A 14,984-nucleotide genomic window follows, 5' to 3' on the forward strand; every position below is an offset into this window, starting at 1 on the left:
AAAAATAGCATCTCTTCAAGGATCTAATGCCTAGTGATCCATCATGCCATCAAAGAAAAAATTTAAACTATCCAGATGATTTATATTCCAGGAGTATTCTGGGTGAAAATATGATGTTTATTTTGTTGAGAGGCAGAACTATATCATGCTGGAGAAAGGTGCCCAATGACATCTCAGTGTCATTGCTTGCAGATCACCATGTGTGCCTGAAACCCTTTTCCAGGGCATGAAAGGACAGAATTCCCATCTCTCCTGGCAGGTTGGGGGTGGAGGGAACTGAGCACAGATTTTGATCAGGCTATTTCTCAAGTCTTGAGTTTGGACATTCTAGCACTGTCGTATATAGGGCACCTTATTTCATTCTATATTACAAATAACCCAGTGGAAATACCAGCTGATCAGAAAATGAAACATTCAACTTAAAAGTAGGTCAACATGAACAAACACTGCTGGTGTGTTGAGCAGTTCCAAGGATGCCATTATAATCTATGTGGATTGTATCACAAAATAATCTATGTGAATGGCATCTCCTTGCATTGTGCAGCCTACACAGGTGGCTCTGTGTTCAAGGAAATGCATTGCAGTGTTTGAAATATGAGAAGCCACTATCTAAATACCTTTCAGATGATAGATCACTAATAACTTACATGGTACTTGTATATGTACATGTATACATTTATGAATATATATATATATTCCTTGGCTCCACCGTGTATATGTGTGTGGATATATATATATATATATATATATCCACACACATATCCTTTCTTGTGAAACTTTCTAAATCTGTGCTTTCATCTTCATCTGTAAATGTGGGAAGTGATAGTAATAGAATATACTTCATACTCATCTGCATGGATTAATTTAGTTAACATTAGTAAAGCACTAAGTAGGAATCATATATTCATATACACATTTCTGCTTATCTGCAGAGAAGAGCTCTGTGAGAATAATCAAGAGGCTGGTGTCAGTGTTTACTCTGGGGGAAAAGTAAGAGAAATGGAGTGAGATAGAAGAGGAACGTATTTTTCATCGTATATCCTTTTATAAAGTGTTGAATTCTTTTTTTTTTTTTTTTGTCAAATTTCTTCAAACTTTTTACAGACATCACCAAAACCAGGTCAAGAAGTAGATAAGGTGTGCCTTTGGCATTCCTCCTAAAATGTGGTCCTTGTGGCTTCTCACCTTCTCCCCCTGGAGTCCACAAGCCTACTCTCAGAACCCCAGGCAGCCCCACATCCATCCAACAGTTCGTAACATCATCATACTGCCAACCATTGCAAACCTGCCCTATATCTTAGCCCCTCCAAGCCTAGATGTCAGCCAATGTACCAACAAACTGATCCACCCTGAGCCTTTAAAGGGAGGGACTCGGAGAACTGTCTCAAAGGTTTCATATGGGCATTTCACTCTTGGAAAAAGTGCCCCTAATAGTTTCATCTGACTTAGTAGTGTCTCAAATAGTGAAGATTTCAGGAGAATTGTTTGGCACTCACAACAAATATGTTAGTAAATTACTGTTAGCTTTGCTGACAAATTATTCAAACCTAATAGGATTTAAATGTTCAAGAGAAAAAAAGATCAGTCTTCTTTCTGAATAAGCTATAAAGAAGCAGTTCTACCAGAAGCAGCTTGCAAAATTGCAGAGCCTGCAGTTAACGAAAGTTCTTCCATGCAATAAAGACTCATGGGGCAGAAGAGACAGATCAGAATTTGGAGTAAATGACCAACTGTGAGGTCCCCCAACAAGACATTGAAAGAATTAGATCCTGATAAGAAAGTGTACATGTTCCAGAGGCTGCTGACATGCCCTTTCTTGGGTGTGCTCTGGCCATAAGGATATAAATACTTAAGAACAAAAAATAGTACCGATCGTTGTAATCAGTCATTTTTAGTTTATGCATTTTATGTGTTATCTTTAGTCCTCCTGATGATCTTATGGGGGGAGAAAAGGTGCTCTCTTATTTTGTAGATGGGGAAACCAAAATTCAAGGTTGGGGGTGTAAATAATTTTCTTAAAGTTACACATCTAGGAAATGGCATGGTTTTGAACACCGGTACCCTGATACAGGAGCCCCTTCTCTTATCCACTAGTGAGTGATCTCAGTCTTGGGATGGACATGAAAGTGTGTCACTCAGATCTTCCTTAAAGGGAGGATTTCTACCCAGTTGCTGAGAGTGCTGTAGGCAGATAGCCTTCAACATCAGGCTTTCAGAGATTATATTGCTCAAGTGAGCTGCCCCATCAGAGGTGGCCTCCTTTGGGGGTAAATCCACTCCAGTGACTGATGGAGACAGGATGTGTTGGAAAGCCCAGAGCTATCATGTGTTAAGAATATGAAGAGTATGACCTATTGAATGAGGCAGCACAAAGCCACTCAATCAGGGTTAGCAGGTGGTACTCCCCCACACCCACACATATCCTGCTCCATTCCCCCACCAACTTCTGCTTTTTGAGGTAGTGGAAACCCTGGGGTTGTTTGTCTGAAGACACAGTTTCAATACACCCACATAAGGCAAGTAAAGTCACAAAGTTTATGACTTGCAAGTCCCGAACAGGAATGTAAATGGGAGGTTAGAGGGCAGTCCTCTGTCCCAGGTCACAAGCAAGCATCAGGAGAGAGCAGGGTAGCAAGCACCTGTTACTTCTAAGGTAGTGGGATGGCAGTCGCTAATTCTACATAGCCACAACTCTGCATGGGCATTTTAAAAGGTGCCCTGGGAAAAGCCAGACAAGAGCTTATGGCAGGAACCCCACCTTGGAGTCCTTATCTAAATGTCCAGAGATCAGTATCAGGCAGAAAGTGAGCCTGGGCAGAAACACACACAGGAGCTCAACTGACAACGTGGACCATGGAGTCCACCAACTTCTCCCCTGCTTTATACCGGGATAGGCCATCATGGAGAATAGCACCTCTATGGGAGGAGTTCTGAGAAAACATTTTCAGTGCTCAGAACTGTGATGTGTGAACAGGTATTACAAAATATCTGAAGTACAAACAGCAATGTGAATTGTGGCTCAAAATGGAAATTTCTATGAAGATGCCAATTTTTCCCATATTGCAGTTTACACAGCAACTCAGCCACAGTTCAGTACCTCTCTGACAGTTCCAAAGTTGGGTTGGAAGAAACATTTGCATACAGAAGGAAAAATTAGAAAGAGTGACAAAACATGAGAGACTACTAACTCTGGGAAATGAACAAGAGGTAATGGAAGGGGAGGAGGGGGGATGGGGTGACTGGGTGACAGGCACTGAGGGGGGCACTTGACAGGATGAGCACTGGATGTTATACCATATGTTGGCAAATCAAACTTCAATAAGAAAAATATATTATAAAAAACAAGTTAAAAAAAAGAAAAATAAATAAAATCTTAAAAAAAAAAAGGACTTAAACATTATGCCACGTGTGAAAAACAACAAATAGATATTATGTGTATTTGCTAAAAAGTTCAAAAGTCTTCCTGTGGCCTACCTTCATGGGGAATTGGTTACTGCTGAGTTTGAGAGGCTACCCAAAAAGGAGATTTTTATTATGGTCAATGGAAAATTCAGCTACAAGACCATATAAGAATAGAGGGCAAAAACCATCTAGTCAGTGGAAAGTGAGCAAAGGAGGGCAGATCCAGCTACTAGTTCCCTAATATAAAGGATGAAATATATTAAGAAGACTCTATGTCTAATATCCTTAATATTAAATACACTCCTGCAAACCAGGAATAAAAATATCAAATAAGTTGGCAACTGACATAAAGAGATACTTAAAAATTATGCACTAAAAGTAAACTCAGAGGATTTTTCAAACTGACATATCATTTAAGAAAATGCTAAATAACCAGAATAGCAATGTTACCCTTTTTTTAATACCACAATGAAAATACGGTTCATCTACAAATATTGTAATAATCTATATATAAAGCAATCATTAGGTCAGATTTATTAGACAAAAGATTCAACCAAGGTCTATATTTTGTTTTTCATATATTGAATTCAATGGTGCTCTATACATATTAGGCAAGGATTATTAAATAAATTAATTTTTAAGTAACAAAATACCATTGTATATGAATTGAGAAAGTGATTTGCTTTACATATGAGGAAAAACTTAAACACATTAGCAACATACAGAGAGCTATTAATATTTTTCCTATAATATAAACAATTTCATTTACCATTTGTTGGCTTTAAAATGTAAAAAAAAAGAAATGCAAAATAACTATATACGTTTATACCTATATAAATATATGGCCTATATTAATAAATGGTTTTAAACAATTAGCAAATATTTTTTAAAAATAAAACCTATGGTAAGTCATGTGAAATCATCATTTTCATGTATTTGGTGGGGGTGTAACAATTTGGCAGTATATTATTTCTTATAAATATTTCTTCTATCTGACCTAGCAATTCCAATTTTGTGAATTTGTCCTAATTAAATAAATAAAACATAGAGAAATGTATAACAGAAATTAATAGAGGCATTATTTATAAAGGCAAAAAACTAAACATAAATTAATGACCCAAAATAAATAAATGGTTATGTAAAGTGTGGTATATTAACCTAATTAAATCCTTGAAAAACATATTTATGAAGCAATTTTAATATAACATTAGAAAATCCAATGATGTTAAATAAACCAATTTTCTACATAGAAAAAAGGCTGGCTATAAATACAGAAAAATGACTAGTTATTTGTTGGATAAGAACTATGCATGTTTTTCTTTCTCTCCAAATATCTGAACTTCTAACTTCCTACAAAAAAACTACATTACTATTATAATTGGAAAAAAATAAAGTTAATTATTAATGCTACATTCCTTACTGCATTAAAATTACTAAAAATGGAATACACAACATAAAGTCAAAATGGTATAAAACTATGTATTTCCAGTTCCTAAGCTTTTCATGTCTTCAGGAAAAAAAACAAAACAAAACACCTATTGATACAGAAAGAGTCGCCATTATCTGGACACTAGTGACCTTTATAGATGGAGACAGCTTTATTGGTGGTGATGTTGTGACTGGTCAGTTCAGTTGATCAGATAAGAACCATAGTTCAGTCTCTACATAAACTTTTCCTCTAAGTTCTTTTCACTGACAACCACCTCTGCTCCTGTGATGGGAAATCAGGCAGATTATTACCCATCACCACCACCGTCACCACTACCACCATCAGCACTACCACCATGTGGATTGCCTTATTATAAATTTACAGCATTTTCAGATGCTATTTTTATTGCCATGTTATAAATACAGAAAATGAGGCATGAAGCAGTTAAATAATGTTCTTAACATGCATAGTTAGTTACTAAAGCTGAGATTTGAATTAAATCCATTGGTTCCAAAGACTTTATTCTTAATCTCTGTATGAATATGACCTTAAAGTAAATTATAACAATTGCCACCTACTAAGTATTGTGTCAGATGTTGCTCTGTGCTTTGCATCAGTTATGTCAATATTTGGAGATAAACCCTGGAGATAGTCTTTATCCTCGTTCATACACGAATGCTGGGCAATTGTGCAGTAACAAACAAAGCCTCAGATTTCAATGCCTTGCCGCAACCCAGGGCTGACACCCCAACAAAACCTGGTACAGGTCAGGAAGCTGTGTTGTCTTCCAAAGAGGGTGATTTAGGGATCCTTGCTACCTTCACCTAGCAGCTCCAGCTCTGTAGAAGAGAAAATGCACTGAGGATCTCAGGGAAGATTTTAGTGGCCATGCCTGGAAGTATTCATATCCCATTAGCCAGAACTTCTCTCATGTCCCCAGTGCACCTGCAAGTGAGGTGAGTAAATATGGAGAAACATATATATTTTTCTTTGATATTTGGTGAGAAGACAGACTCTGCGACAGAAACAAAGGCTCAGAGAAATGAAGTGGCTCGCAAAGCTAATGAAGAGTTAGAGCCCACATTCTCACCCAGGACCATCTGAGATCTGTGTGCCTGGGTCCTTAACCTCCAGCCACCACATACTCTGCTTCTCATGAACCAGACACAGGTTTTAGGTGTTATCCCACAGGGCCTTCTATTTTCAAACTAACAGGTTTCCACCAAGTCCCTCATTTTGACTCTGTCCCCTCTATTTCCCAGTTCAAGGACTGTGGTACATTGTATTGTTCCCAAACTTTCAACCCCTTCCACATAAGAAGAGTATGTATCTACACGTAGCTTGCAGGGCTTCTGCGTTGGTGCCAGATAACTTCCTCAGCCTAATATCAGGTTTAGTCATGTAATTTGCTTTGGCCAATGGAATGTAAGCAAGCAGCTGTGACATATGCCACCTCTAAGGAGAATCATAAAAGTGGTTGTGTGTTTAAACCCTATTTCATGTGTTTCCTTTCCCACGAGAATGACATGCCCCAAAACAGGGCTTCGACTTCATCCTGGATCCTGAAGTAAAGACATGTTAAAGCAGAGCTAGAGTTGACCTAACAGCTCATGTTTCAAGTGCATAAGAAATATGCTTTCATGAGTGGAAACCACTAAGATTTGGGAGTCATTAGTCATACAGCAGAGCTGATTACTACACATGCAGACTTCCTGCCTCAAGTCATCCATCTTTGCCACACCTGGCAGCTCTCTGTGGGGCATCTCAACCAGGCTTTGAGCCTTGAGCCATATCCTTAAGGATGCAAAGTGCCAATTCTTTATACAGATGTTTTCTGGGGTGATGACGACATCAGCTGAGTTTGATTATTCCTTAACAAACCTGAAATTCTACTGATTACCTCTTAATTGAATACTTTTCCTACATGTAATTGCTTGATTAAATTCTCAGAATTTTATCATGGGCTACTATATTTAGTTTGCAATTTCTCAAGATTTGAGCATCTATTTAAATGTCATCTACTGTTCATTGTTCCTTTTTTTTTTTTTTTGCCATTCTTGCTTTATAAATCTTTGTTCTCAAGATATATTCCACAATCCATCTTCTCCTGTAATCATCAGTGTATGCAAATAAGTAGACTCTTACCTTCACTTTTATGAAGGGCAGCCGGTGATTTTGACCTAACCGACTCTGCATTTGTCCAGTCTTCACTTTGTTAATGAAAAGAAGTGACAAACATGTTAATATAGAGTATTCATTTTAAATAGCATCTTCTAGAGCCCACACCTGCATAACTAGAGATTCAAAGTAAATACTTATCTGACAGCATGTATAGAAAATTGACATTTAAACTGCTGAATCTTAGCTTTTTGATGTAAAGGGCAGTATTACATTCATTTATTTAATAAAAAGGTATATAGTGACTCCTACACCTGTCACTGTGCTAGGCATTGGGGCTATAATGCTGGGAAAGACTACGTCCATGAAGACCCTTCTAGATGAGGGATATAGATAGTTAAACAGGGAATTTGAGTCCAAAATGTGAGTGCCGGGGTGAAGGATGTTTGGGCTGCTATTGGATCACTAAGGAGAAGTATTCAACTGGCTGAGGGTCAGAGAGGTGTGCAGAAGCAGGCAGGACTCCATGCCAACCCTTGGTGAAGCTGAGGCCCAAAGGAGACTATGAATTGATGGAACGTGATGGAATAGGAAGTAGAGAACAAAGACAATGGTCCAGTCAATGGGGCAGCAGATGCAGAGGCCGGGAAGTCAGGAAGTTCACAGACACTTCTGAACCCAAAAGTCATTTTTCTAATTGGAGAACAGACCAAAGAGGGATTGGGATGCATGTGTGGAGAGTGGGGTTGAGATGTTGAGAGGATTGATGATGTATGACACTGAAAAGTAAGTACAGTCCAGACCAAACTGAGAACTTTGAACTTCATTCTGCAAGAAATAGAAAGTCATTGGTATGTTTTTATCAGAGGGGTGAAGTTATAAACTCCTCTTTTTAAAAATCTCTCAGATTTCAGAAGGAAGAACAATTTAAAGAGTGGCCAGCCTGGTAACCAGAAAGAAGAAGAGGCATTAATCTAGTTAAGAGAGGACTCAAAGTATGAAAATGCCACTGGAGATGGAGGGTGATTCCACAGATATTCCTAAAATTAATTTTGACAGGCCTTAGTGCTCAATGAAACTTGTTAATAAATGAAGCTGGAGCCATATAAAGATCCTGAAAGTCCCTGTGCATGTGAAAGAAAAGATTAAATCATGTTTTATATAGTGCTTGTGATCATGCTTAATTTCTAGAAATGTATAATGTAATTATTAGTCAACCAGAGTGGTCAATTAATTGTTAGTGTCCATTCTTTAATTATTGTAACTAAATGAGAGTCCAATGTATATGTGGGAGCTGAGTAGTAACCTATGTAATTAATGGACATTCATGAAGTGAAATTGTTGTGGGCAATCACTTGCAAATGATTTTGCTGGGAAAAAATCTATTTACATTCTAGCAATGCTTTGATTAGTGGGAAATATTTATAATAGGAGGAGGGGAAGAAAATTCTTAAATCCTGTTACTTAAACCAACTAAACATTTATTCCCAATTACTAATAGAATAGAATGATGGACTCCTTTCACAGATATCTACCTAAAACATATGCATAGGGTATGTACTGCAATTCCTTGGTAGTCATGGCAATGGAGTAAACCTGGCTAACATCTGAGGTGGATTCAAATGTTAATAAAGTTTTACACATGACCAGCCTAAATCAGGGCTTTTCAAACTGTCATGTGTGCAGATTAAGTAGTAGAGATATGGATAACTAAAGGATATGTTACTACATACTTTCCCTTAGTTGTATCCATGAGTAGAAAACTAAATGTTCACCTTCCATTATTGGATTCTAAATAACAAAACTGGAAGAGTCTACTCTGTTTTATGTTTAATGTATATTGCCCAGTTCTGGCCTCATTCAGCAGATTGAGAAAATGATTTTGGAAGTTGAAAGCTATTTTCATGCCATTTAGTTTTTTGCTTCTTCCACATGTAGGCATTTATGCTTATGCAGGAGTAATCACTATTCACTCAATTGTACTTTGAAAAAGGTAATAAGCAACAATAAGAATAAAGTATCAATTGCTGGCTTTGTTCATTCCCTAACAATGCCATTTTATAGATGGAATTACAGGGCTCATGCAACATTCAGAAACAGATGAAGATGGAACTCATGCGTCCTTGATTTAATCTTCATCATTTCTGCTCAATTCACCCATCAAGGAAAAGATAAAAAGGTGGCTGACTTGTAGGTCTGCAATTTGCTAGCGGTTTTAGAATGCCTGATTTACAAATTCAAATTGCTACTGTATTTTCAATCTTTTATAAAAAAAAAGATTTTTTAAAGAAATAATGACTGCATTCATCATGCAGTAGGATATTGTACTGTTGAGGATGACAAAAGTATACTGATGATTTATAAATATATTCAAGGAAAGAAACAGTTTTTGTTCCTTAAGTGTTATTCATGCATAGAGTTATTTCTTAAAGCCCTCTTGGAGGTGAACAAAAAGTTCTAAACAGCAGTATTGGCCATATAATAGATTATTTGTGGGATCCAGGTATTTCAAAGTCATCAGCATGAGGATTCACATACAGGACACTGCCAGTATTTGAGCTATGTGTCATAGAATTTATCAAAATTAAGAACAATTCCCTCCATGACCATGGTTTTACTTTGATCCCTATAATCTTATGAAAGAAAAGTTTTCCTATTCAAAATGCTGCAAGGAGACATTCACATGCCCACACTGCTTCCAAAACTTGGCCAGAGCTGGGTTTTTATTTTCCCAAAGCCTGATCAGGCCTGGATCCTTGGCTACAATGTTTCACCTGGCATTCACTTGGGTGGACCAATGGCAGGGTTTGCCTACTAGCCACATGGGAACTCTGTAACAAGGCTGGCCAACTGCTTCTAAGGGGGTAGATGATTTGTCTCCTGTTTTTAACCCCACACTAGACAGATTTTGTGTTCCTGTGGTACAGCGACCACATGATTGAAATTTCAAACCCAGATACTTTTGAATATAATAAAAGGAGTCACTATTAATAATTTCATCAGAACAACAGGTAGAAACCAGGCCATCCTGGGAAAACTGAGACATTTCATCACCTTCATATGGGTTGACATTTAATTATCATTCCTTAGCTCATTTGGGACACTAAAGAATAAATAAGTTCTCCTGCCTATTGTCTAACTAAATATAGAAGATAAGTGTTTCAATCAGTGACATCCCTACATTGATGTGAGGGCAAATTTATTATGACTGCTTTTTATAATTTCCCTCAATTCAAGCAAACTGAGAAATGAATAGGCTACAAATCATAGCAATGTTCCGTGAATTTTGTACAATTGGGCTTTGGATAAAAATGCTCAAAGTACATGTATTCTATACTGCTGATTCTAGGTAATTCCTTGATCTTTGAAAATTGGTTAGCAATAATAGAAAGAGGTCAATGTCTTCTGAAAATTAAGGCACCCAACCAGTGTTTCTGTTTGTGTAGAGATCATGCCACCTTTAAAGGTTGCTGAGGGGATCCCTGGGTGGCGCAGCGGTTTGGCACCTGCCTTTGGCCCAGGGCGCGATCCTGGAGACCGGGGATCGAATCCCACATCGGACTCCCGGTGCATGGAGCCTGCTTCTCGCTCTGCTTCTCTCTCTGTCTCTCTCTCTCTCTCTGTGACTATCATGAATAAATAAATAAAATCTTTAAAAAATTAAAAAAAATAAAGGTTGCTGAGAATTATTTGGACAGGAACGTTATATAACAGCAAACAGTGTTACGTTGGCATTAACTAAGAAAGTTTTCTTAATCTTTTATTTCCTATTCAAGACACTGTAAGGAAACATTCAAATGCTCACACTGCTTCCAAAACTTGGCTAGAGCCCGGTTTTTATTTTCTCAAAGTCTGATCAGTCCTAGGTCCTTGACTACAATGTTTTATTCAGCATTAGAGTAAACCATCCGAGGTTTGCCCATTAGCCATAGTTGAACTCTAACAAGAGAACAGATGCTCTCTTCTTTTTTTTCTTTTTTTTTCAGATGCTCTCTTCTGACTGCTCAAGGCTTACAGTTCCAAACCACAGAGTATGATCGCAGTGATAATTATAGCCCATGCAATTTAAATATGGAAGTTACCAATCACCGTTAGAGCGACCAACGAAAAACCTTAACAGTGAAGAGATGAAATCAACTTCTTCAGAGAAATACAACTTTCCAGTAAATACTCCAGAATAATTGCAATGTGAAATATACCAAATGGCCCAACTCTAGTGACCTGGTAATGTAACTCAAACACATTCTAAAATATTTCTGATAAAAATGTTGATTTCAGGTTTGAGTGATTGATTCCAAGCAATTCTTTCTGTTTATATTTGTTAGATAATAGGATGAATTTGTTTGCAAAAATCCCTGACAATGAAAATAGTTTATTAGTTTAAAGGAAACCAGCCAAATATTTCTTCTCAACATCATTGAAGTATCTATTCTCATCATTCCCAAGTCACTTCAAGTTAAGAAACAAGTTAAAAAGTGAAGCCTGAATAATAGGTGCCTTCTGTTTCTCAAAATTATTAGCTTATCTGTCAAGCAATAGTTTCTGATGGTTGTTTTTCTTAAGACCACATCAAGATTCACCCAGAACAAATGGTCTCATCTAGATTAGCTGTCAGCTCTGCATTTACTTGCATTATCTGCAGAACACAAGCTGTTACTTGGTCGATTCACTCAAACAATAAATTATTTGAGGAAAGAAAGAAAATCAGTCAACCTGGTTTAGGGACATGAGCAATTGTTTGAAATGACCAGGAAACAGAGTGGTAATGAATAATCCAAGAGTCCCATATGCATAGGGCCTTTGTATATAATAGCTCCATGAATAAAAGGTGCCCAGTTGCTATGAATACCGAGAAACAATGATTTAGTATGGCTGCACCTCTGTTTGAAAACAACTAGAACCTTATTTTTGCATGATAAATATATTTTTAACTTGAGAGTTCATATTTCTTTTTTCATTTCAAGGAATGTTTGTCATTATAAATTCTTAGCCTTATTTATCTCTAAACCACATAGGGCGGTGGTGTTTCAGTTGCATGTGATTAGGAAGGTAGAGGAGGGTGTGACATAGAACTTAGTAAAGCCTGCTCTGGAGGCTAGAGTTCAGAGTTCAAATTATCAGCCATATAGCAGTGTTTTTCAAACTGTGGGTTACCCAATAATGAGGATGAGATCAACATATAAGGTGGTTCAGTAGACTGAATTATGACATCCCCCCACCCCAATATTTATATGTCGAAGCCCTAATGCTGAATGTGATAGTATTTGAAGATGGGACCTTTGGGAGGTAATTAGGTTTTAATGAGGTCATGAGGTAGTGCCTGCATAAGAAGACATCAGAGAGCTTGTTTCTTTGCTCTTTCTCTCTCTGTCTGTCTACCATGTGAGAACACAGAGAGAAGGCAACCATCTGCAAGCCAAGAAGGAGGCCCTCACTGGGAATAGAATCTGACACCACCTTGATCTAAGACTCCCCAACCCTCAAAAATGTGAGAGAGAAATTCCTGTTGCTTAAGCCACCCAGTCTGTGGTACCTTATTATGGCAGCCCAAGAAGACAAATACAGGTGGATATCCCCATTTAAAAAAATAGGATAGAATAGAAAACGTCCGTTTGGCAAGTATTAAAGATGGTAAAGGGACTTTTTTTCAGCTTATGTGAATGCATAGGTATGTGAACACTGGGTTATAATGGCAGATGTATTTCTTCTTGTGGGATACATTCAAAAATGTTTGTGTACACTGATGTAGGGAGGCCTATGATAAAGCAGATATAAAAATGAAGAGGGTGATAAGACTCTTTCTCCACCATATTTTGTTACACAGATGGCTCAGATAACCATCAAAGTAACTTTTGTCAGTAGAATCTCAAGGGCAAACTAAGGGTAAATTTCTAATAAATTATCATAGGAAAAGGAGGCTATCTCATTAGCGAAATAAGAAATAAGAAGTCTTGGTGTTTGGCACTGAAAATGGTGAATATTGATAACAAATTGATTATTGGTCAGTTGATCTTCCTCACTTCACACTGTATTAGATTCTGGGGCTGCTATAACAAAGTACCACAAACTAGGGGACTTAAAACAAGTATTTATTGTCTTATATTTCTGGAGGCTAGACATCTAAAATCAAGTTGGAGCAGGGCCATGCCCTGTCTCTGAAACCATAGAGGAGAATCCTTCCCGGCCTCTTCCTTATTTCTGGTGCTTGCTGGCAATCCTTAGTGCTCCTTGGTTTGCAGAGACCTCACCCACTGTCTGTCTCCACCATATATAGCCATCTTCTCCCAGCCTGGTTTTGTCTTTATGCTTGCATTCTCCTCTCCCTCCCTCCCTCTCTTTTTAAAGATTTTATTTATTTATTTGAGAAAGAAAGAGAGCATACAAGACAGACAAATGGTGGAAAGGAAAAAGCAGACTTCCCACCAAACAGGGAGCCTGATGTGGGGTTCAGTCCCAGGACCCCGGGATCATGACCTGAGCCAAAGATGCTTTGACCAACTGAGCCACCCAGGCACCCCTCTCCTCTCTTTTGAGGGTGCCGGTCAGCTGGAATTAAGAGCCAGGCTATCCCAACATGACCTAACCTTAATTAACTGCATCTGCAATGACTCTGTTTCCCAATAAGGTCACATTCTGATGTATTGAGAGCTAGGATTTCAACATTTTAGGGGACACAGTTCAACCCATAACAGTCTTCCCTCTGCCCACCCCCAAATTCATGCTTTTCCTGTGTGCAACATTCACTACATCCTAACATCCCCAAAAGTCTTAACCATTCCAGCCTCAACTCTAAGTTTAAAATCTCATCTTAATATCTCTCATCTCAAAAATCCCAAATCTCATTAGCTAAATCAGTTATAGGTGAGCCTCAGGTTCATTCATTGTAGGGCAAAATTCCTGTCCATATGTGGACCTATGAAACCCAGAAGTTATCTGCTTCCAAGATTCAGTCCTGGGACAGGTGTTGGGTAGACATTCCCATTCTAACAGGGAGAAATTGGAAAGGGAAAAAGGGGGTCACTGGTCTAAAGCAAGTTCAAAATCCAGCAGGGAAAACCCCATCAGCTTTCAAGTCTTGAGAATAATTATCTGTGGCCCCGTGCTCTGCCCCCTTGGCTCCAGGCAGTGATCCTGTCCCCTTGGCCCTGGGTGGCAGCACCTACCTCCACCACCCCCACCTCTGAACAAGGAGATGGTGGCCTCACCAGCTGGGCCTGTACCTTCTGAGCCCAGGTAGTGGCAGCAGCAGCCCTACTGCCCTGTGCATCCATGGCTCTACACTCAGTCATCATTCCTTCACTTCTTCCCATCTCTGTCTCCTTCAGTCCAGGCTGGTGCTGCTTCTGCAGGTATAAGGTTCTCAGAAACCATGTTAGTCTTCCATGCATGTTGTAGGGAGCCACACCACAACACCTGAGAACTTTCCACAGGTCCTGCCTGGGAAACCCCATCTCTCTCACTGACTTCTGCTGAGATAGTTATCGGCCTACTTACCTCTCTGTAAATCTGTCCACTTGTACCATTGGCCCCATCTCAGAAAACACTATCTGTGCAGCTGAACGTTTTCCAGGCCATCAAGTGCTGGCTCCTTTTTGGATAGCAGTTTCTTTTTCAATTGACCTCTTTTCTCTCACATTTCATTATAAACAGCAAGGAGAATCCAAGCTGCATTCCACCCTTTTCTTGGAATCCTTCTTAGTGATATATCCACGTTCTTCTCTGGGAAGTTCTCATAATTCAAACAATGTCTCTGCCACTTTATAGCAAGGTGATTTTTTTCCACCAGGAACTAGTTACATGCTCCTCGTTTGCATCTGAGTCCCCACCAAAAGCTCTTTTAATGTTCATATTTACCACAACATTGTGTTAGTGATGATCTCTATATTCTTTAAGAAATAGAAAGTGATCTGTATTTCTGTGTCCATATTTCTACCAACAGTCCCCTTTAATCAATCTAGACATTTACAATCAAGCAATTTAAAATTCTTTCAATCTCTACCCATTACTCTACAGCTACCCCCATAGTTTTAAGTAT

General features: G+C 38.4%; 1 pseudogene; it reads right to left on the reverse strand.

Annotated features, from left to right (window-relative positions):
- Positions 1 to 14,337, reverse strand: part of LOC140620637 (elongation factor Ts, mitochondrial pseudogene) — a 109,278-nt pseudogene extending 94,941 nt beyond the window's left edge.
- Positions 14,338 to 14,984: the final 647 nt, after the last annotated feature.

This window comes from Canis lupus, chromosome 29 (assembly GCF_048164855.1).
Source record: "Canis lupus baileyi chromosome 29, mCanLup2.hap1, whole genome shotgun sequence".
Classification (NCBI taxonomy): domain Eukaryota; kingdom Metazoa; phylum Chordata; class Mammalia; order Carnivora; family Canidae; genus Canis; species Canis lupus.